The sequence below is a fragment of the Tenrec ecaudatus genome, chromosome 8 (genome assembly GCF_050624435.1).
Source record: "Tenrec ecaudatus isolate mTenEca1 chromosome 8, mTenEca1.hap1, whole genome shotgun sequence".
Taxonomy (NCBI): domain Eukaryota; kingdom Metazoa; phylum Chordata; class Mammalia; order Afrosoricida; family Tenrecidae; genus Tenrec; species Tenrec ecaudatus.
In genome coordinates, this window is record NC_134537.1 from 38,854,572 (window position 1) to 38,875,848 (window position 21,277).

Below are 21,277 nucleotides of genomic sequence, written 5' to 3' on the forward strand. Positions count from 1 at the left end.
AGGCACAGTTTAGTCGAGTCCTATCGTTAGAGTACTGCAAGGCTGCCACCAGGGTGTCCTTGGGGGCTTAGTCTCACCTGAAGTTCTACCTGGAAAGAATCTGCTTCCAAGTCCAAGCAGGTTGTTGCCGGAGCTCAGGTGCTTGCAGTACAATGATTCAGGGCTTCTGCATCTTTCTGTTGTCTGGCTGGAGACTTCCTGTCATCCCAGAACTGTTACTTGCCCTTTGGGCCTCCCCAATGTGGACACTGGTTTTCTCAAAGTCAGCAAGGAACACAGAGACTCCAGCAAGATGGCCACTGCAATCGTAACACAACGTGAGCATTCAGTCACGTACATATAATCACCTGTCACCTTTGCTATGTTCTACTGATCAGAAGCAAACCACAGAACCCACTCACATTCAACAGGAGGGGCTCACAACACGAGGGCATCGAAACCAGGAAGGATCATAGGGGTTGTCATGAAAGAAGGTCCACCACCTGAGGTAACACCTGGGGGCGAGGCTCTCGCTCTGACCACTTCTATGTAGCCCTTGGTTCTACAGTACACCCCAACCTCTGCACAGTAGCATAATTATTCATACATGTGTTTGCCTCCCCACAGGACTGGAAGTGGGGCAGGCATTATCTTTGTTCATCTTCAGAGTTAGTTCCTAGTGCAGGGCCTGGCACATCGTAAGTCATTAGTTTTGGTCAGAGGGGTGGAAGGATGCGTGCCTAGGAAAGATCCAGGTGCATAGTAAGTGCTCAATAAATCTCAGCCAAATGCATTTATACGCATTAGCAAATGAAGAAAAATCCCTGTTCTCATGAAACTTATATTCTAGTCAAGGATGCGAACATGAGGCTAGTCTATGAATTCTAGAGTGTGTTATCAGATGGTGAGTGCTATAAAAAAAAGACAGAGACCTGGGAGCAGCAAGGAGAAGGGCTGACCTTTTTAATACGCCTGCCAGAGGAGGCATCACCGTTGAAGAAAAACATGAAGGAGGTAAGGAAATATTACACGAGAAACCCCAGGTATTACCCACAGGATAATCTGGAGCCTAGGTTCAAGGTCCAGACCTCTCCTGGGGGCACTGGGGTTCCTTGCCACCCTTTAAAAAAATCATTTTATTGGAGGCTCATACAACTCTTAGCACAATCCAAACATGCATCCATTGTGTCAAGCACATTTGTACATTTGTTGCCATCATCATTTTCAAAACATTTTCTTTCTACTTGATCCCTTGGTATCAGCTCATTTTCCCCCTTCCTCCCTCATGAACCCTTGATAATTGATAAATTATTATTTTTTTCATGTCTTACACTGACTGATGTCTCCCTTCACCCACTTTTCTGTTGTCTGCCCCCCTGGAAGGGGGATATATGTAAATCATTGTGATCAGTTCCCCCTTTCTCCCCTGACCTTCCCTCTACCCTCCTGGTATCACTACTCTCAATATTGGTCCTGAGGGGTTTACCTGTCCTGGATAAACAGCTCTTATCTGTACCTATAGCATCACTTTTCAATCTCATCTCCCACTGCTATCCCTCCACTACCTTGCATCCTCACCTCCCAACCTTCTACCTTCTTACAAACCCACCACCCACATCTCCCTGCTCCTCTGGAATAGCCCCTCTCAGCTTTGTTCACCTGACTAAATGACTCTCCTCCCCATCTACCTACCTCCTCCTGACGCCTCCCTCAGGAGATAGTCTTTCCTCTCGAAATCCTTCCATCTTTGTTCAGGACATCACTGTGCACTGCACACTTACACAGAGCCCTTCCAAAAAAGAAAAAAACAAACCCCCTACCAGGGAGTCCCTGTCCTATAGGACAGGATCGAACTGCCCCTGTGGGTTTCCAAGGCTGTAACTCTTTATGGGAGGAGCGTCCTTGGGCCGTGCAGATGAATGATGCACTGACCGCTAACCACAAGGTTGAAAAAGTGAGTCTACCCAGAGGCTCCTCAGAAGAAAGACCTGGAAATCTACTTCTGAAGATGCAGCTTGGATTTGTCTCCAGTCACACTCTTCTGGACCTTTCTGTGCAGTGCTCAGGCTGCACAGCTCTATCCTGTGGCCCCTACATGACCCTCCTTTCCACCACTCACCGTGGGGTAGCTGCTGATGAGTTGTCCTTCTACAACCTTGACAGCCTGATTATGCTCTAGAACATCCACAGATGAGGTATAAATGCTCTGGGACTGATGGGGACGGAGGATGTACAATGATCCCGCTTAGAGCGTCGGTTCACAAATGGGGTTGAGAGGCCAGTGTAGGCTGTGGCCACAAGAGTCTCACAAGAATAGACTGTGTTGTGAAATTCTGGGTAGAACTCAAATAAAAGGCAGCATGGAAATGCAGTTGACAGATGACTGTAGCGATGGATCACCGACAAATAAATCCTGGCACTTTGTATGCCATGAGTGCCAGGAGCACTCAAAGGGAAGTCTGAACAGACATCTGGCCTCAGGGGTTGCGTGGCCCAATCCAGTTCAGCACCCTCAACCCGTGCAATTGACCCATAGTGCTCTGAGCACTTTGTGTAACTTTGTTTTAAAAGCTAAACCTTTATTCTTTTCAATACATGCTGTTTTATTGTGCATTGTATTTGTTTGGGCTGAGTCTGGACCATGCAGCCCCTCCCCCCCAGCCTCTCAGTCCCTGCCTCCAGCATTCCAAGGAGCTTCTCTCTCCAGGCAGGGTCCACACAGTCCCTTCCCCCACCTCTCCAGGCCAGAGCTGGAAGGTGTAGCCTCTTCCCCACATTCCAAGAAGCTGGCCTGGGAAGGACTCAGACTGCAGCTGCAGCACCAGGAAGCCTCCCTGCTCCTTATGGGCACAAGCACCAGCAGCTCTCTTCACCTCATTTGCATATTTCCCAAACCCAAATCCTACAGATAACCCACTGCCCCACGACTGGCTAAATTTCCCTGACCGAACTTGTTGTGTCTGGGAACCTGCCCAGGAGCTCAAGATGCGCCTGTCCCTTTCTCTGCTCTCCCTTCCCTCCAGGGAGCGCTTTCCCTACCTCATAAAGCCGCTCTTAAGCTCATGTTCTTTGTCTGAGTCCTATCTCCGTTCACTGTCTGTGTTGACCTCTCAGTATTATCAAGTTGTAGGCTGTTAGCTGAAATGCTGTTTAGAAATGTTAAAAGTATTTAGTGGAGGTTTTTTATTCCACTGTTGATTTGATTTGCTACTTTGAGAACATTGGGGCAGTTTTTGTTTTTCAGATTCTACTTTAGGACCAGCCTCCTCCATGCAGGCCCCTGGCCCTAAGACAGTCCCATGCACGTTCTCATCCACAGCCTTGGACTTGGCCACTGTATCATGCACATGGCGATAACCACCTTCCCTCTCTGAGAACTACAGCAACGTGCAAACGAAACAACAAACACCATCCCAGGAGGAATGGCTCCCTTCTAGAGTAGCAAGTACCCCCCAAACCCAAACTCACTGCCATCAAGTCCATCCGACTCATGGCAACCCAATGGGTCAGGGCAGAACTGCCCCCCATGGGTTTCTGAGGCTATAGCTCTTTATAGGAGTAAAAAGCCTCTTTTTCCCCCACTGCCTGAAAATGGAGATGAAAATGCCCCATGACCTAGTTATGGATGAAAAGCAACACAAACACAAAGGTTGCAAAAGTCTGGCCGGTGTCTGCTTCCGGCTGAAGACTGGCTCACGTCAGCCGATGAGCATAGGAAAGAATCCGTTTGCCTCTGGTTACATCTGATGGTCACCAGTGGAGACAGGGGCAGCAATACCAAACAATACTCGATACTTGTGGGAATCGCCGAAGAGGGCCTGGGAACCGTTTTCAACTGAGGATACAAAAGGGGGTGGGGGTGGGGGGAATCAACCGAGAGATACACAGATAAAAGACAAATGGATTTCACTCATGCAAGTTCAAGTAGCAAAAGGGTATCATTGTCTGCCTGATAGACGGGGAGAAGTTAGAAGGCTGGACACTGCTGTGCGTGTGGTGGGGCTGCGGCTTATAGGAAACTGCTGCCAGGGGTGGGAGAAGGCGCCAGCACAGACCTTGGGGGAGGATCTGGTCTTTGCCAAGTTACGTACAAACTAGGACCTGGCGGACCCACTGCCGGCACCCTGCATAGGAGCTCACAGGGTGCCATGGGAGGTGTTGCAGCATTGTGTTCAGAATCGCAGGCAATTTGGGTGTTCCCCCCTGCGGTTACCAGAGTAAAGATTGTGCTGTGAACATCATGAAGGACCACAGTCAGAAGCAAAAGCGGAGCTGTCTGCCTAAAGACAGGGAAGTTACTGTAATGTGGAATGCTGTTGGGGACCGAACAGGGGCTTCTGCTCTGCCTGCTAACCGAACGAACTAAGGACCCTGTGCAAACAAGCGGCAGAGACAGCAAGTAGATGAAGGATTTTTGGGGGTGGGGTGGGGTTCAGGGGTGGAGGGTGTGCGAAGGGGAGGTGATGTCAAGGGGTCCATGTAGAAAAAGAATATTTGGAAACTGTGGTGCCAAGTGTACAATTATGCTGGATGTAATTGAACTATGGAATGACATATATATGTGTATATTAATTTATTTAAAGGACCCTTGGAGAACAGGCTTCAGGCCAGGCCCTGGTGAGCATCCTGCCACAACACTGTACCTGGCGAGAAATCAGAAAGCATATTGACCCAGGGGCAGAGCCGAGATAGAATTAAGAGACTCAAGGCCGTCCTGAGCAACTCAAGAGACATTGGTTGACCATTTGCAGAGTGGCAGCCTCTCACGCCTTGAAAGTGTCATTTAAAAACCAGAAGGGGTCCCCTAGACAACACGCCTTCTCAACTCATGTGGGGAGGGGAGCGAAGCGTGTCTTATCGATGCTTATCAATCCTTAAGCATCTCATCTTGAGACAAGGACCCGCTTCATTTCTTTTGAAGTGATCTTATGTTTCAATGACACGGTGGCCTCTTTGCTGCCACTGCGGGGTGTGTGTGTGTGCGTGTGCACGTGTGCGTGTGTGTGTTTGTGTGCGTGTGTGCGTGTACCCTTTGTGTTCGAACACATAGGCCTTATCTCTGAACTCTCGCAAACCACACAGGTCTGGCACATGCTATTTTCCCACGGAGCACAACCCAGGCACTGAACTTCACAATGATGTGTTTAAAAGGACGGCATCATATAAGACACAAGCTGCATTTGCATAAGTTTCTGTTGAGTTGACCGTGACTCAGGGAGGCCATGCGCACAGAATAGAGCTTCGCTTCATCGGGCTTTCCTGGCTGTGGCCTGTCACTAGCAGATCACCAGGCTGCCTTCCGAAGTGCCTTGCGGGTAGGTTTGAGTCACCAATTTGGGCTTGGAGTGCAGATCCTTCACTGGTGGGGCCATGGCAGTGTGCCATTGAGTGGCTTCTGACTTCCAGCAACCGTAGGAAGCAGGGGCCACTCCTGGGGGTTCTCAGCAAATCATCCTGTGGAGGCAGGCTGCCGGGCCTTTTTCCTTGGGAAGCCACTGCTAGGTTGGAACCCATGCTCTTTAACCACATGCGCTGGGCAAGAACACAAGCAGAAAGATCCACATTGAACACATTGGCATGTTTACCTAAAGGGCAGATGGGAAAAGGAGTGAGCAGTGGAATATATTAATAAAATAAAGAGAGAACTTGAGTGGACCAGTGGTGGCGACATCTCACAAACTAGGAAGCATAAGAATCACCTGGCAATGCCAAAAATGAAAGCAGCCTCGGATTTAAGCTTGTCAGAACCATTTGCCGACTGACCTTCAGAACAGGAAGAGAATGTGTTTGGGTGGTTTAAGCCTCAAGATTGTGCTAATCTGTTACAGTAGCAGCCGCAAACTCATAAAATAATTACAATTAATATAATTGTAATTATACTACAGTTACAACGAATGGAAGGTGTACATGAACAGACTGGCAATTTCATCAGAGGCAGAAATTCTTCAAACGAGTCTAAAGGAAATGTCAGAAATGAAAATCACAATATTAGAGGCAAAGAGCTACTTTGACCTTCCCATTCAAAGGAAGTTGTCAGGAGAAGAAAGAATCCGTGAACTCGGAGATAGAGCAAGAGAAATGATGTAAACTCCACGGCCAGCGAGACACAGCCATGCTGGATGGCAGCTCTCCTGTCCCCAGAGCTCGCCCCTCCCCCAGCACATCCTTGACTGTCCACAGAAGAGATGCTTTGTGATAACTTCCACCTGTCCTCATATCAGGCCGAAAGATAGCCAAGTTATCAATGAATCTCACCATAATAAAGCCGGGGCTTTTGACTCCCCTCCACTCCCCCACGGCGGGCAAAATGTTCTTGACACTGGGTCACACTGCTGCTCTGGGCTGCCGCCTCCTCAACCCTTATGGGAAAAGAGGAATTTCATCACGGTTAAAAATATCAGTCTTTCAGCAAGCACAGCCTTATGACATTTTTTTTACATTTTATTAGGGGCTCATACAACTCTTATCACAATCCATACATATACATACATCAATTGTATAAAGCATATCCGTACATTCTTTGCCGTAATCATTTTCAAAGCATCTGCTCTCCACCCAAGCCCTTTGCATCAGGTCCTCTTTTTTTCCCCCTCCCTCATGAGCCCTTGATAATTTATACATTGTTATTTTGTCATATCTTGCCCTATCCAGAGTCTCCCTTCGCCCCCTTCTCTGCCGTCCCTCTCCCAGGGAGGAGGTCACATGTGGATCCTTGTAATCAGTTCCCCCTTTCCAACCCACTCACACTTCACTCTCCCAGCATTGCCCCTCACACCCTTGGTCCTGAAGGTATCATCCACCCTGGGTTCCCTGTGCCTCCAGCCCCCATATGCACCAGTGTACAACCTCTGTCCTATCCAGCCCTGCAAGGTAGAATTCGGATCATGGTAGTTGGGGGGAGGAAGCATCCAGGATCTGGGGGAAAGCTGTGTTTTTCATCGGTACTACATCACACCCTGACTGACCCATCTCCTCTCCTAAACCCCTCTACGAGGGGCTCTCCAGTGGCCGACACTTGGGCCTTGGGTCTTATGACATTTATAAAACTAAAGCACAAACAGCTGGAACTGCCCGCTGTTCCCCAAGCTCCTCAGCTGCACCTCCCTTTGCTCTCTGCTCAGTTCCTTCCTCTTTCCTTTTTCTCTACCAAAATCCTGCCCACGATTAGGGGCTCACCCACTTTTCAAACTCTGAGCCAGAGTGAGTTTCTAGAGGCAGAGAGGAGGGCAGGGCAGTGTGACAACGTAGGAAAAGCTTAGAAATGGGGCCCGCAGACCTGGGTTAGAATGACCCAAACGGGGTCATTTACTACCTGAATGGCCTTAGACAGAGGATCTAATCTCCTGGGACTCAAATTTCTTTGTTTTAAATAAAACTTTTCCACCCCTTCAGAAAGATTTATTGTTGTCGAAAAATATACACCACATTTTCCAGTTCTCCATTTTTCAGGTGTATAGTGTAGGGATACCAATGACATTGATCATGCTGTATAGCCACCGCCCTATACCCCACTGCCACCAGGTCATTTCTGACACAAAGCAGCCCTGAAGGACAGAGCAGAACTGTCCCATTGGGCTTCACAGGCTGTAACTTTCAGGCAAGCCACCTGCCACATCTGCTACAGGGCAGCTGGTGGACTCACACTGATAGATCTCTCTGGAGCTAGGGTTGCACCTTGGTCCTTGGCCCCGCACAAGAAAGCATTCACGCCGAAGCCTGGTTCCTGATCCAAGTGAGTTTTATGAGAGTTAGAAGAAGTTTCAGGTTTACACGGCACCCATAGGACTCCACCCGACCATGCAGCCTGGCAGAAGCTGCTCAGCATCACGCAGAAAAGTCTGTCTCTAGACTCTGGGCTCCTGCCTTTTCAAGGATTCCATGGGGAGGCGTGGCGGATGACCCCTGATCAACCTCATTGGCTGAATTGAATTCACCTGGCCTAGGTGGGCCAATCCAGGTGGCCTAGGTGGGCCAATCCAGGTTTAGCGCCCACCCATGCCTACCGGTGGAAACCTGAGCCTCTGAGCATGTGCAGTGTGAAACTCCTTGTTCCCATGCTTGGCTCTCAAGGCATGCATTAGTGGACATTTAACCCTGCGTAGCCTGCCTAACAAAACCACTGACCTCAAACTACTGAACATCAAGCACTTTAAGCGACTGTGCCATTGAAGCCCCTCCATCACCTCCGTGTTAGTCTGGGTACATTAGAGAAACAAATCCACAGAAACTCATGTATAAGAGAGAGTTTTATATAAAGGGTAAGTGCACATCAAGAAAACATACCAACCCAGTGCTGCCCAAGCCCACAAGTCCAACATTAACCCATATGTCTGACACCAATCCATAGAGTTCTCCCTCCATCTCACAAAACACATGCAATGACGCCAACTGCAGGAGGAAAGCTGAATCAGTGAATGTGTAAACATCTCAGCGCTGGCAGGGGTCTCCACACAGCTGCTCCAGCCCCCAGGGGTGCATCAAGGTAGGTCCATGTGGCTTCTCCTCAAGGATGTCTTGCAGGAAGTGAGCCTTGCCAGCTGAAGCAGGGAACTGGCTAAGGCAGCTGCACCCTGGTCCAACCAGCAGGAAGGGAGAAACCCTAAAACTAGAAACTCAAGGCTCACCAAATCAGTTATCTCTCCGCCCTTCAATCGACCCCACATGTGTTTTTCGGCCAGCTTTGTACAATAAACTTTAACTATCCCAATCTCTAATCATGGTCACATTTCCCATCACCATAAACATTAGCTCACTGCTTTTCTCCAAGCCCTGGTTTCCTTGAATAAATTTACACAGTCTTCTCATTTCAGGTAAATGGAAGCAGACATTATGTGTCTTTTGATGATTGAGTTTAGTCAACAAATGTTTTCAAGGTTCACCTATGTGAACCTTGTAGCGAGTGCCAGGACCTTGTTTCTCTAACTGGGCTGAGGAGTGTTCCACTGTCTGCCTGTACCACGTTTATGGGTCCCTTCATCTCTTGATAGCCATTACAATGATTTCCCCACTTCATCTTTCTTATTTGGAAATTTAGGGAAAAACACCTAGGAGAGTCTGTGAAGATTGAATGAGATGATGCATGAAAGCTTGTGGTTTTAAAGGGCCTCTCTAATGTGGCCTCATAGAACCCAAGGGTCTTGAAGGCTCAGGTCTCATTTACTCTATGTGTTGGACTGCTAACTGCAAGGTCAACAGTTGGAATCCAGAAGCCGCTCCACAGGAGAAAAATGAGGCTTTCTACTCCTGTAAAGGGTCATGGTCTCAGAAACCCACAAGGACAGTTCTAACCAGTCATGTAAGTTCGTTATGAGTCCAGGTCAATGTAACAGCAGTGAGTTTGGTTCTTAAGGGCTTCCAAGCCAGAAACTACCTTACTGTCAACCCATCGGGTTGCCTTTCCTCCATGGCAGAGGGGGGCAGGGTCAAGCGGATATCTTCTGGAAGGAGAGCTACGCTGCTGCACCCACGTTGGGGATGCAGGTATCGTAACTAGGAGTTTTCTAAGAAAGACTCAGGGTTTCTCAAGGACGGCAACCCAGAAAGAAAGCTCAGGTTTCTGCATTCAAAGCTCATTACATTAAAATGAAAAGGACACGGAAGATAGGAGAGAAATGGGTGTGCTGGTGGGGGTGGAACCCAACAAGGGGCACACAGGGAAAGACTGCAGAAGAGATGCATAAGAAGATGCTCAAAGAACCAGCTTCATGGTGATGGTCCCCTGCCCCCAGCTGTGTGACTTGGTGTGACATGGACCATGATATCTGCATTGAAAGGCTCAAATGTCATGGTTGTCAGACCATCTTAAAAAGAATATTCAGACTATTATTAAAGAGAATAACATAGCAATTGAATGTCAGTGATTCCTGTCTTTAGTCCTTAAAGCTCTGCCACTCACAGCCTGTGACTTTCTTTCACATGATATGACCTTTTGAGCCTCACCAAAAACTGAAAAACAAAACACTCACCGACATCAAATAGATTCCAACTCATGGTGACCCTATAGGATAGGCTAGAACTCTCCCTGTGCTTTTCTGAAACTACAAATCTTTACAGGACCAGAACACCTCATCTTTCTCCCGTGCAGAGGCTGCTGGCTTCAAACTGCTGACCTTGTGATTAGTAGCCCAACTCGTAGCCCGCTAGACCACCAGGGCTCCTTCTGAGGCTTGGAAAGAGAGAAATGACAATAGTGCCTTTCTCTAGCTCCCAAACTCTTATGAGGGTTTGCTGCCGGGCATTGTGGGTGCTCTTCGTTGGCTGCCTCGACCTTCTGTCCTACTTTCCTCTCGGGTGTATTAGGGGCATCCATCAATTCTTACTCAGCTCTCCAGATGTTGTTAAATGCCATAGCTACCTTATGCATACCAGAAAGGAACACTGCCCATCCTGTGCCGCACGCTCACATGATGTGTTGCCATGTGTGAGCCCATTGCTGCAGCCACTATGTCCATCCCTCTCCAGGAAAGTCTTCCTTTTTTACTGACCAGCTGTGATTTTACCGAGTGTGACATCTGTCTCCAGGAATTGTTACTTGCTGCACCATGTCCAAAGTAGGTGAGATGAAATCTCACTCTCCTCCTTCTTGTCTCTCATTATGTTACTCACCTTGCAGTCTATTTGCCAGAGATTAATAGTGCCCCTTCTGCCTTCTTATGGTTGCCATAGCTTGGTAGATTTTTAGTCTATTTTTATCTTTTAAGTTCAGTCTAGTAGTATCTTTGAGTGTAAGATGTGTCTTTTGTAGGCAGCATATAGACAAATCTAGTCTGCTTCTCTCTGTCTTTTGATTTGTGCATTGAATCCATTGACATTCAGTGTCATTATTGACACATGCAGGGGTGTTGCTGTCATTTTGTTGTGTCTGGGTGGCTTGGGTGATGCTGTAACTCTAGGAGCTAGGTCGCCGGTGTTTCCAATGGCAGCAGAGCCATCCATGGTGACCCAGGTTTCAGAGGAGCTTCCAGACTAAGCACATACAACGAAGAAGGACTCAGCTGCCCGCTAGAAGGAAGGAGTCTCTGAAAACCTATCGCATAGCTTCAAATATTGTCAGCTCCTGAAGGCCGAGTGGATGGAAACAGAGCATTGTCAGAGGTAGTTCTGGAGGAGGGTCCCCTTGGGTCAGAGGGTACTTGAAATATGACTGGGGATTATATCTGTCTTCAAAGAAATCCAATCAATACCATTGTTATTCAAATTTATGCAACAATTACAAAAGTCAAAGTTGAAAACAATTGAAAACTTCTAAGAACATCATTAGTAGAAAATTGACCAAGCATTCAATTAAGATGAATTGATAATTGCTGGCAATTGTAATATAAAGAGGAAGGAACAGTAGTTGAAAATATGATCTTAGTGATAGAAAAAAGCTGGAGATCAAATGATATAATTTCACAAGGTTAACGACCTGTTCATGGCAAATACTTTTTTTTTGTCAACACAAATGGTGACTATACACACGGACATCTCTAGAAGGAATACATGGAAACCAAACTGACTGTATGTATGGGAAGAGGAGATGAAGAAGTTCAATATCAGCCGCTAAAACCAGGCCAGGGGCTGATTGTGGAACAGACCATCAATTGCTCCCATATAAGTTCAGGCTAAACCTGAAGAAAATTAAAACAAGTCCATGACAGCTAAAATATGACCTTGAATCTATCTCGCCTGAATTTGGAGAACGTCTCAAGAACAGATTTGACGCATTGCACACTAATGAGAGAAGCTGTGATGGGCAGTACGGGGACATCAAGAATATCATTCGGAAAGAAAGCAGCAGGTCATTAAAAATACAGGAAAGGAAGAAAGATCAAAGGGGATGTCAGAAGAGACTCTGAAACTTGCTCTTAATCATAGAGTTGCCCGGGCAAATGGATAAAATAATGAAGTCAAAGAACCGAATAGAAAATTTCAGTGGGATTGTCTAACATCTGTGTTTCTGGGAGCTTCTTGCTGTGGCTGGGTAAGGCTGTGGAGCTGTAGAGGCCGATGCCAACCTTGTTCTGGCGAGAACTTTGGCCTCACAGATGGCTCTGAGTAAATCAATGCAGGAAGAAATAGACACAAGGGCAACCCCTCTGCCTTTGCATATCTGGCCTCCAAATATCCAGATTTTAAAAGCATGTCCAGATAAACCTAAATGGATGAGAGAGGATCAATTTTAAAGTCCCTGACTTGTGCTCACCTAAAGGAAGATTTTAGACTTTCTATTGATATTTCATTGGAGAGACTAAACTTTTGGGGTTTACATTGGAGTGTAAACTTGGAATGCTTGAAGACCTTCCCACTGTTCCTTTGAGACTCGACTGTATTCATTGGGGAGACGATCTGATTGGTCACCAGGACTCTGATGAAAGGTCTCTGTGAAGAGGAACAGGAGCCAGGGCAGCCTGAAGCCACCCCCACTACCCCCCCTTACTTGAAGCAACCTTAAATAGCTGGTATTTCCTTGCCACGGAAGTTGATGATACGTGCTTCAACTCTGCAAAAACAAAAGTGGAACAGAATGATTGATCTCATCTCATAAAGTGGTAAAAGTACCCCACAAAGCCCCTCCTGATTGGTGCTTAAAGAAGAATATGAGATAATTCTAGGGGTTTTGTATGTGCAAGCCTCCCCTTTTTTGCTACCCAATTGGAAGCCAAGGGTGTAAACTTTTGGAATGCTTGAAGACCCCACCTAGATCTTCTGTGAGCACGGGAGCTATCCCAGCGATCATGGCAGGAGGAGGTGCAGTAGGGTTTGTCAAAAGGAGCATCCATGTCAGTGTACACTTACACCGATATTAATGTGGGAGAGCTTTACTCTGGGCAAGAGATGCAGTCTGGCTGCTCTGTGGGAAGAGCCGGACATGCTAGGCGTTCCTCAAGTCATGCACCCTGAGCTCTGTCAAGGACGGGCAAAGAGACGGGCCTTTGCATGGAGTTCTTAGGACGATGCGACAGTACCGTTGCCACCAAGTAAATGAAGAAAGCCGGAGAAGCCACGAGAAAACCCATATGTTTGCGGTATTAGAGTCTGTGATGCAGAATTAATTATCCCTCAAAGCATCTTCTCTGGGCTCTGAGGCAGCAGAAGGCATAGCCGTCATGATGGTGCGCATTGACAACATGCTCACCCATCTGAAGGGTCAGCGTAAGTGAGCTCCTTGTGGAAAGGAGGAAGGTAGCTTTTCCCTAACAGCCATAGAAAACTCCCGGATCCATTGACGGAGAAAGAACGGAGCCTGGCTCTAGACAAGATTTGGCCCAGGACCCCCCGGAGAGTGCCCAGGCAGGCTTGTTCTACTGGACAGCCATTCTGTTTCTGTGGGGTGCCACTTCCCAGTCCAGCACGCCCTTTCCCAAGATGAAAGCCCAGGGGCCAGTGGAGACTGAAAGGAGGGCGGGAAGAGAGGGAGGGCTGGAGGTTTAGGAACGTTGTAAAGTTCTTGCATCTGAGAGGTTCAGCAGCCCAGTGGTGGAAAAGGGGAGAACTCTCCAAGGAGTGGCTGAACTTTATGTCTTTGTTTGGTACACATTAAGAAGGAGGTGGCTGATGCCTTAGTTGAAATGCATCAGGTTGAAGACCAAAACCGGGATTTCATGAACCATCTCTGTACCTATATGCGCAACCAAATTTTCAGACTTGTGGCTAGTTAATGCCACACGCACTTCTTGCACAGCTGGGGACAGTGTCTGTAGAAGCTGCTTGCTTGGAGTGGCCAGAGGAGGCCAGGAGGAATGCCACCATTTGTCCAATAGTAGCACTCTGTGGAATACTTGGAGAATAGAAACAAACTCATTTTAAAGCCTGCTCTTTCCCCGTTTTTTGTTTGTTTTGTTTTTTTTAAGTGACAGGGAGTTGTCTTAATGACAGTTCCAGAGGAAGGATTGTGGGCATCAGCAGCAACTAAAAGACATGAGTAAACTCAGGAGGCTTTACACCCGGCTGCTGTAGCCGCTCCTTTCATCTCAGCCTGGTTCTGTGAGACGGAGGGAACTGTTTTTAGGGACAGAGGCCTGGGCTGGGTCAGAGCTGCACAGATCAGCATGCTTGCTGTACCAGGAAGGAGGGCCTGCCTTCCTCTAAAAGGAGATGGGTCACCAGGTCTCTTCTGGAGTCACCTTTCCAGGCTACTCATCTGTTACCCTCCCTGCCTCAGACCTGAGAAAGAACCACGCTTCATGGCAGGTGGTGGAGAGTCAGGGAGGAAATCTAAGTGATACCACAAAGGAGAGTTCATCTGGGGAGAGCCTGTGAACAGTCTCATGCTGACACATTTATAGGGAGATATCTTTTATTGCAAAATGTACATTTAAAACTTTTATAATGTTCTTGTGCTTTTTGAAATAAAATATATGTGCATATCTAAAAAGAAAAACGGGAACTTCTCATGTTTGGGGATTTGGCTTTGAAGTATAAGATCCCATAACTAGAAAGCTTTCATAAAAAGTTATTTATGTCAACTCAATTCTTTAAAAGAAATAAAGTGGTTACGGTCTCCAAACTTTTTGACCATGCCCTCCATTGGCAAATAATTTGAAGCATGCATGCCAAATATTGTAGTTAGGGGCCATCGAGTCCACTACGACCCAGAGCAAGCTGCACAAAGAAGGGGACACGGCCTGGCCCTGTGCCATCCTCCCAGTTGTCCCTGTTCCTGAGCCCCTGTTGCTGCCACGATGCCGATGTCCTGGAAGGCCTTCTCTTCCCCGTTTGCTGCTCGTCCACTATCCCAAGCACGATGTCCTCCTCCACAGACGGGCCTTTCCTGACAGTGTGCAGATGACTGTTTTAATGGGTTCCGTTCAGAAGCAATTAGAGAAGCAACATTTCACATCTGACTGGGCACGATGGAGTGCAGGGACTCTCCTCCTGCTAGCCGTTTAGTAGCATTTTCCTGATGTATCATTTTGATTGGTTTTCACAGATGACTCTCACGGAGCTTTGTTTTGTTTTTAATATAAAACTATTCAAAATTGAAAACAAGAAAATTTCAATGGGAAGCTTGAAAAGATAAAGTAAAATACTATAATGAAAATTATAAAGATCTAGAGTGTGAAAACCAAAAAGGAAGGGGATGCTCAATGTATCTTAAGTGGAAAGAATTCCAAAAAAAATCCAAGTTTGAGCTGCAATAACAAAAGATACTCTGGGCAAAATATTGAGTGATGCAAATTTTCAATTTAACATCACCATTTCTTCCAACCACTTTAGCTACTCGACTTTCAAGTGCAAACTTCAGAGTTTCTTCTGAACCTGTATCTGATGGGGTTGGCATCCTAATGGACTTATTCGGACCGTTCACACAAGTGTACAGAGTAGCTACTGTGTTGAAAGCAACTATTCTGTTGCAAGCCGCAGTATTGGAGGTAAAACGGCACCTCATGAATTATAATTACTAGGTAAATGTAAAATCGTGCATTGTAAAATCATCAACTACTGAAAAACAATCTGTACCATGGGAATTTAATCGGGACGCTGATCAATCTTTTGATATTCATCTGTGGTTGATATGAATACTGACCCCTTATGATAATAACAGGTATGTAAAAACAAAAACACCCACACAGAGAATGGTGAATTATTGGAAACTTTAAATGAACTGTATTGACTGAACTATGCCATGTATCATCTTTTGTATTATTAAAGCTATTGTTATCTATTACTTTCATTAGCAAACCACCCATGACAATGGATCATGTAGAGAAGACTGTAAGGAAAAGAAAATATAGAGAGGATTTTACTTTACAGTATGGTTTTACCTCAATAATTACAGGAGGAATTGAGAAACCACAATGTGTTATTTGCTGTGAATTTCTATCAGCCGAATCGATGAAGCTGAACAAAATAAAACGCCAGATTTTTTAAAAATCATTTTATTGGGGGCTCATACAACTCTTATCACAATCCATACATACATCAACTGTATAAAGCACATTTGTACATTCGTTACCTTCACCATTCTCAAAACATTTGCTCTCCATGTAAGCCCCTGGCATCAGCTCCTCATTTTCCCCCTCCCTCCCCGTTCCTCCCTCCCTCATGAACCCAATAATAATTTATAAATTATTATCTTGTCATATCTAAGAGAGTCCAATGTCTCCCTTCAACCACTTTTCTGTTGTCCGTTGCCAAGGGAGGAGGTTATTTATAGATCCTTATAATCGTTCCCCCTCTCTACTCCCCACTCCCTCCACCCTCCCAGTATCACCACCCTCACCACTGGTCCTAAAGGGATCATCCATCCTGGATTCCCTGTGTTTCCAGTTCCTATTTGTACCAGGGTACATCCTACCCAGATTTGTAAGGTAGAATTGGGATCATGATAATGGGTGGTGAGGAAACATTTAAGAACTAGAGGAAAGTTGTATGTTTCATCGTTACTACACTGCACCCTGACTGGCTCGTTTCCTCCCTGCAACCCTTCTGTAAGGGGATGTCCAGTTGCCTACAGATGGGCTTTGGGTCCCCATTCCACATTCCCCCTCATTCACAATGATAGGCCTTTTTGTTCTTTGATGCCTGATACCTCATCCCTTTGACACCTCGTGATCACACAGGCTGGTGTGCTTCTTCCATATGTGCTTTGCTGCTTCTGTGCTACATGGCTGCTTGCTTACCTTCAAGCCTTTAAGACCCCAGATGCTATCTCTTTTGATAGCCAGGCACCATCAGCTTTCTTCACCACATTTGCTTATGCACCCATTTGTCTTCAGCTATCATCTTTTTCAAACCTCTTGAAACAACTACTGCACATGATGTATTTGGCACAGTTGGTTCATTTCTGAAAGAGCATAAGATCTCTTGGCAAAAGGTTTGTGGTGTTTGCACAGATGGTGCTCCAGCTGTGCTAGGATGTCGATCTGGATTTCAACATTTGGTAGTGAATGAGTCACCAAAATTCATCGGAACTCACTGTATGATTCATCGGCAGATATTAGCAATGAAGATGCTGCCACAAGAGTTACAAGAAGTAATGGAAAGCATCTTAAATTCTGTCAATCTTGTAAAGGCGAACACTTTAAACAGTCGACTGTTTTTGCAACTGTGCAACAAGTAGATGCGCCGAATAATGCTCTGCTATTTCACACTGGAGAGATGGTTGTTGAGAGGGAAAGTTTTAAAATGTGTTTTTGCGCTTCGTGATGAACTCAAAACATTTTTTAATCAGAAAGCAAGACCACAGTTCAAAGCACTTTTCGGTGATAAAAGTGAACTGCAGAAAATAGCTTACATGGTTGACATCTTTGCCATCTTGAATGAGTTAAATTTATCACTGCAAGGACCAAATGCAACATGCCTTGATTTGTCTGAAAAGATTCAATCGTTCCAAATGAAACTTCAGCTTTGGCAAAAAAATAAAATTGGATGAGAATTAAATTTACACGCTTCTTTCTTTTGGAAACATGACACTGAACCAGACAAAAGGATTACAATGCTTGCAGATGAAATTTCATCGTACTTTCCAAATCTACCTGACACCCGATTTGTACTTGCCAGAAGCCTATTTATAGTCAAAGTTGAAGATGTTCCTGAGACAGCACAAGAGGAGTTCACTGGACTTATTAACAGTGATGCAGCAAGAGCTGATTTCTCTACAATGCCAGTTACAAAATTCTGGATCAAGTGTTTGCACTCATATCCTGTTCTGTCTGAGACTGTGTTGCGCCTTCTTCCATTTCCCACAACATATCTTTGTGAAACAGGGTTTTCCAGCTTGTTGGTTATCAAGTCTAAATACAGAAGTAGACTTGTTTTGGAAGATTATCGTCATTGTGCTCTTGCAAAGATTGCCCTAAGAATTTCTGATCTGGTGAGAAAGAAGCTATCTCAACCTTCGTACTCACTTTGGCTTTTTATTTACATACTGTCGCAAAATATAGTAATGTGGGTTACTGTTGTTATATTAAGACTGTTAGCCATGCTACGCTATGCTTCAAGACAAAATTTCATTTGTTTGTAATTAGCAATAAATATTTCACAATATATAATTACATATTGTTTTTGTGATTAATTACTATGCTTTAATTATGTTCAATTTGTAACAATGAAATACATCCTGCATATCAGATTCTTACATTTCAATTCGGAACAGTAGAAAATTACAGTTATGAAGTAGCAAAGAAATAACGTTATGGCTGGGGGTCACCACAGCATGAGGAACCGTATGAAAGGGTTGCAGCATTAGAAAGGTGGAGAACCGCTGCTCTAGATCTGCCTCTGCTGGATTTCGTGTACAGAATGTCATTTAAAACAAACAGGAATCAAAAAACAAATAAAACAAAACCTCCAGCAGTGGCTAAACAACATACAGAAAAGCTTCAACTGAAAAGAAAGCGGAAAATATTAAACACTGAAACAACTTTAAAGTGGGTCAAAAGGGAGATTAAATAAAGTATTACATTTTAACATAAGCAACTGACTTTATAATGCTCTCTGTCTGCTAGTATGCTATTCATATTCCTGAAATATGGTCTGAGGGCGTTCACCAGAAACTTAATCCATGTGGGGACCCTGAAAATGGATTTGGGGCTTCCACCGTCATCCATAGCCTTCTGAAAAGCAGATGTTCGTTTGTAATGTAAGCTCTGATACCATTCCCTCCTTCAGAATTAGCTTCTAGTATTTGTGATCCTTGGATCACACAGGCTGGTGTGATTTTCCCATGTGGACTTAGTGGAACCCTCACTTATGTGACTGATGGTTTGAAGACAAGCCTTTAAGACCCTGGACGCTGTTCTTCTTGACATCCGGCACCATCTGATTTCTACACTTTCCTATAGCACCCACATCTTTTTGTTGCTGTTGTTGTTAACTCAAGTTAATGTCATCAAATTACTTAAAGACTTTTAAAGTATTTATTTGCCATGAGGCACTGCTGAAATAAAGTTTAATCATTTTAGATGTTTCCCCTTTATTCTATATGAATTTTACTCTCTTGGATTCTTTTAAAAGTCTACATTTTTAAAAATCATTTTATTGTGGGCTCGTACAACCCATCACAATCCATACATCAATTGAATCAGGCGTGTTTGTGCATATGTTGCCCTCATTCTTTTCTAGACATTTACTTTCTATTGAGCCCTTGGTATCAGCTCTTTCCTCCCCCTCCCTTTTTTCTTGCCCCCTCCTTCCAGTGCCCACATCTTCAGTGATCAGAGTTCAAGTAGGGCCATGACCTAAGAACTAATTGTTCTTAGATTGGGGCTAGATTGAAGTGTGAGCCCCGAATCCATGCCTATATCTATAGTTTATACAAGTGTCTGGTTCACTGTAGAGATATGACTATCATTTTCTGATCAGGAACATTATAAATCATCTCCCTGGGCCATTGAGTCAATGCTGACTCTTAGTGATCCCCTGTGGGTGTCTGGACGATCACTGATCAGGAGAGCAGAAAGCCCTGCCTTTCTCCCTTGCATCTGCTGGTGGCTTCAAACTGCTGACCATGAGAATCGCAGCCCAATATGCAGCCACTGCACCACCAGGGCTCCCTAGTTGATAGTGTTATTAATGTAGTGAATGGTATAGAATTTAAAACACTGTTGAGAAAGGAAATTATACAAGTGTAGGCCAGCTACGAACTGCAATACACGAACTGTTGACTTGTACAGATTAAATTCTTCCGTGATTAGACTCTATTTACACAATGAGAGATAATGGTAGGACTAACTCTCAGTAACACTCAGTCACAAGGCAGAAACATGCCTACCAGGTTAATACATGTCTTAACAAAGCAAAGAGGGCATTGAAATAGTAATTAGATGGCCACCCTCAAAGCAAGAAATCCAAATCAAAAGCCAATGACCACCAATTCCATAACTCTGGGAGAGCAGTCATCTGCTTCTTCTTGCCCTAGAGTGTTTCAGCCTTAAATCCAAGGGAATATGTTGGTTCCTTAAATCTGCTACAGGTGAATTTGAGGTAAAGCCCAGTTCACTTAATGACATTTCCACATCGAATCTTTCTGGTGTGGCCTATGAAGGATGTTGTGTGCCTTGAAATGGTAGCATAGAAGTCCCAGTAGTCTGTAGCTCTGGGCCTGGGTCACCAAGGGCTGCATAAAAGCTAGGTCAAAAGTGTCTAATTAAGAACATAGTACTGGGAATAGTCTCCCCGTGGGTTCTATGTAAGTACAGTGATAGCTGGGTTGTCTAACTCAATTCATTTCAAAGTGTATTCAAACACCAAAAAGTTTGAGAATTGAACATATTTTTTGTCATATGAAATAGTGGATGTGGGCTTGTATGCTTTCCAAAGATAGGGCATACTATATGAGACTCTATTACCCGAAACTTCTCTTTCCAGCATAAAAACTATTTGGACATACAAAAAAGAAAAGAGAAAAAATAATTTTAAAAAGAACCCAAAACAAATGTTTGGTTCTGTGGCCCCAAAATTACTCTTATAAATTCATTTTCCCAGGACTTTAAACAAGCTAATAGGTTGTCAAAATACCCCCTAAAACACACAATTGCAGTGCATCACACATCAAAACACAATACAGTAAGTGAAATTTAAAATTTTTTATTGTACAGGTATTGCTGGCCCCCAAGGATCTGGAGAGAACTGGGAGGAGGAATGTGATTTGGAGAAGAATTTTCTTCTCTAACGACTGTACAGCATTCCCTTCCTGGCTCTTTTCTCTTGGGGTTTGTCCACCTTATCTCATCTCTTCAATGGTCAAGGTTCTTTTTTGTGATTAATGGTGTAGCTACATGAGCTGTTTGAATCACATTTCTTTCCCCTCAAAAATGCTGATAATGTTGACTTGGTCATATTGCATTCAGCTGCCAATGAGGCAAGTGGCGGCCTGATTCAAATTTGGAAGTGACTTCTTTCTTTAACTCTACTGTGATACAGCTCTTATCACAATCCATATGTACAACCATTGTGTCAAGCACATTTGTACATTTGTTGCCATCATCATTTTCAAAACATTTTCTTTCTACTTGAGCCCTTGGTATCAGCTCATTTTCCCCCTCCTCCATCCTCTCTCCCTTCCTCATGAACCCTTGATGTTTTGTAATTTTTTATTTTCCATGTCTTACACAGACCACTGTCTCCCTTCACCTACTTTTCTGTTGTCCGTCCTCCTGGGAGGGGTTATATGTCAACCATTGTGATCAGTTCCCACCTGGTCCCCCCACATCCCTCTTTTCCTCTTGGTCTCTCTGCTCTCATTATTGGTCCTCAGGGGTTATCTGTCCTGGATTCTCTGTTTCTAGCTCTTATCTGTATGTGTGTACATACTTTGGTCTAGCCGGATTCATAAGGTAGAATTGGGATCATGATAGTGGAGGGCGAAGGAAGC

General features: G+C 45.0%; 1 pseudogene; it reads left to right on the plus strand.

Moving 5' to 3' along the window:
* The first annotated feature begins 12,005 nt into the window (after positions 1–12,005).
* On the plus strand, positions 12,006–13,619 carry LOC142454268 (RNA N(6)-adenosine-methyltransferase METTL16-like; annotated as a pseudogene).
* Positions 13,620–21,277: the final 7,658 nt, after the last annotated feature.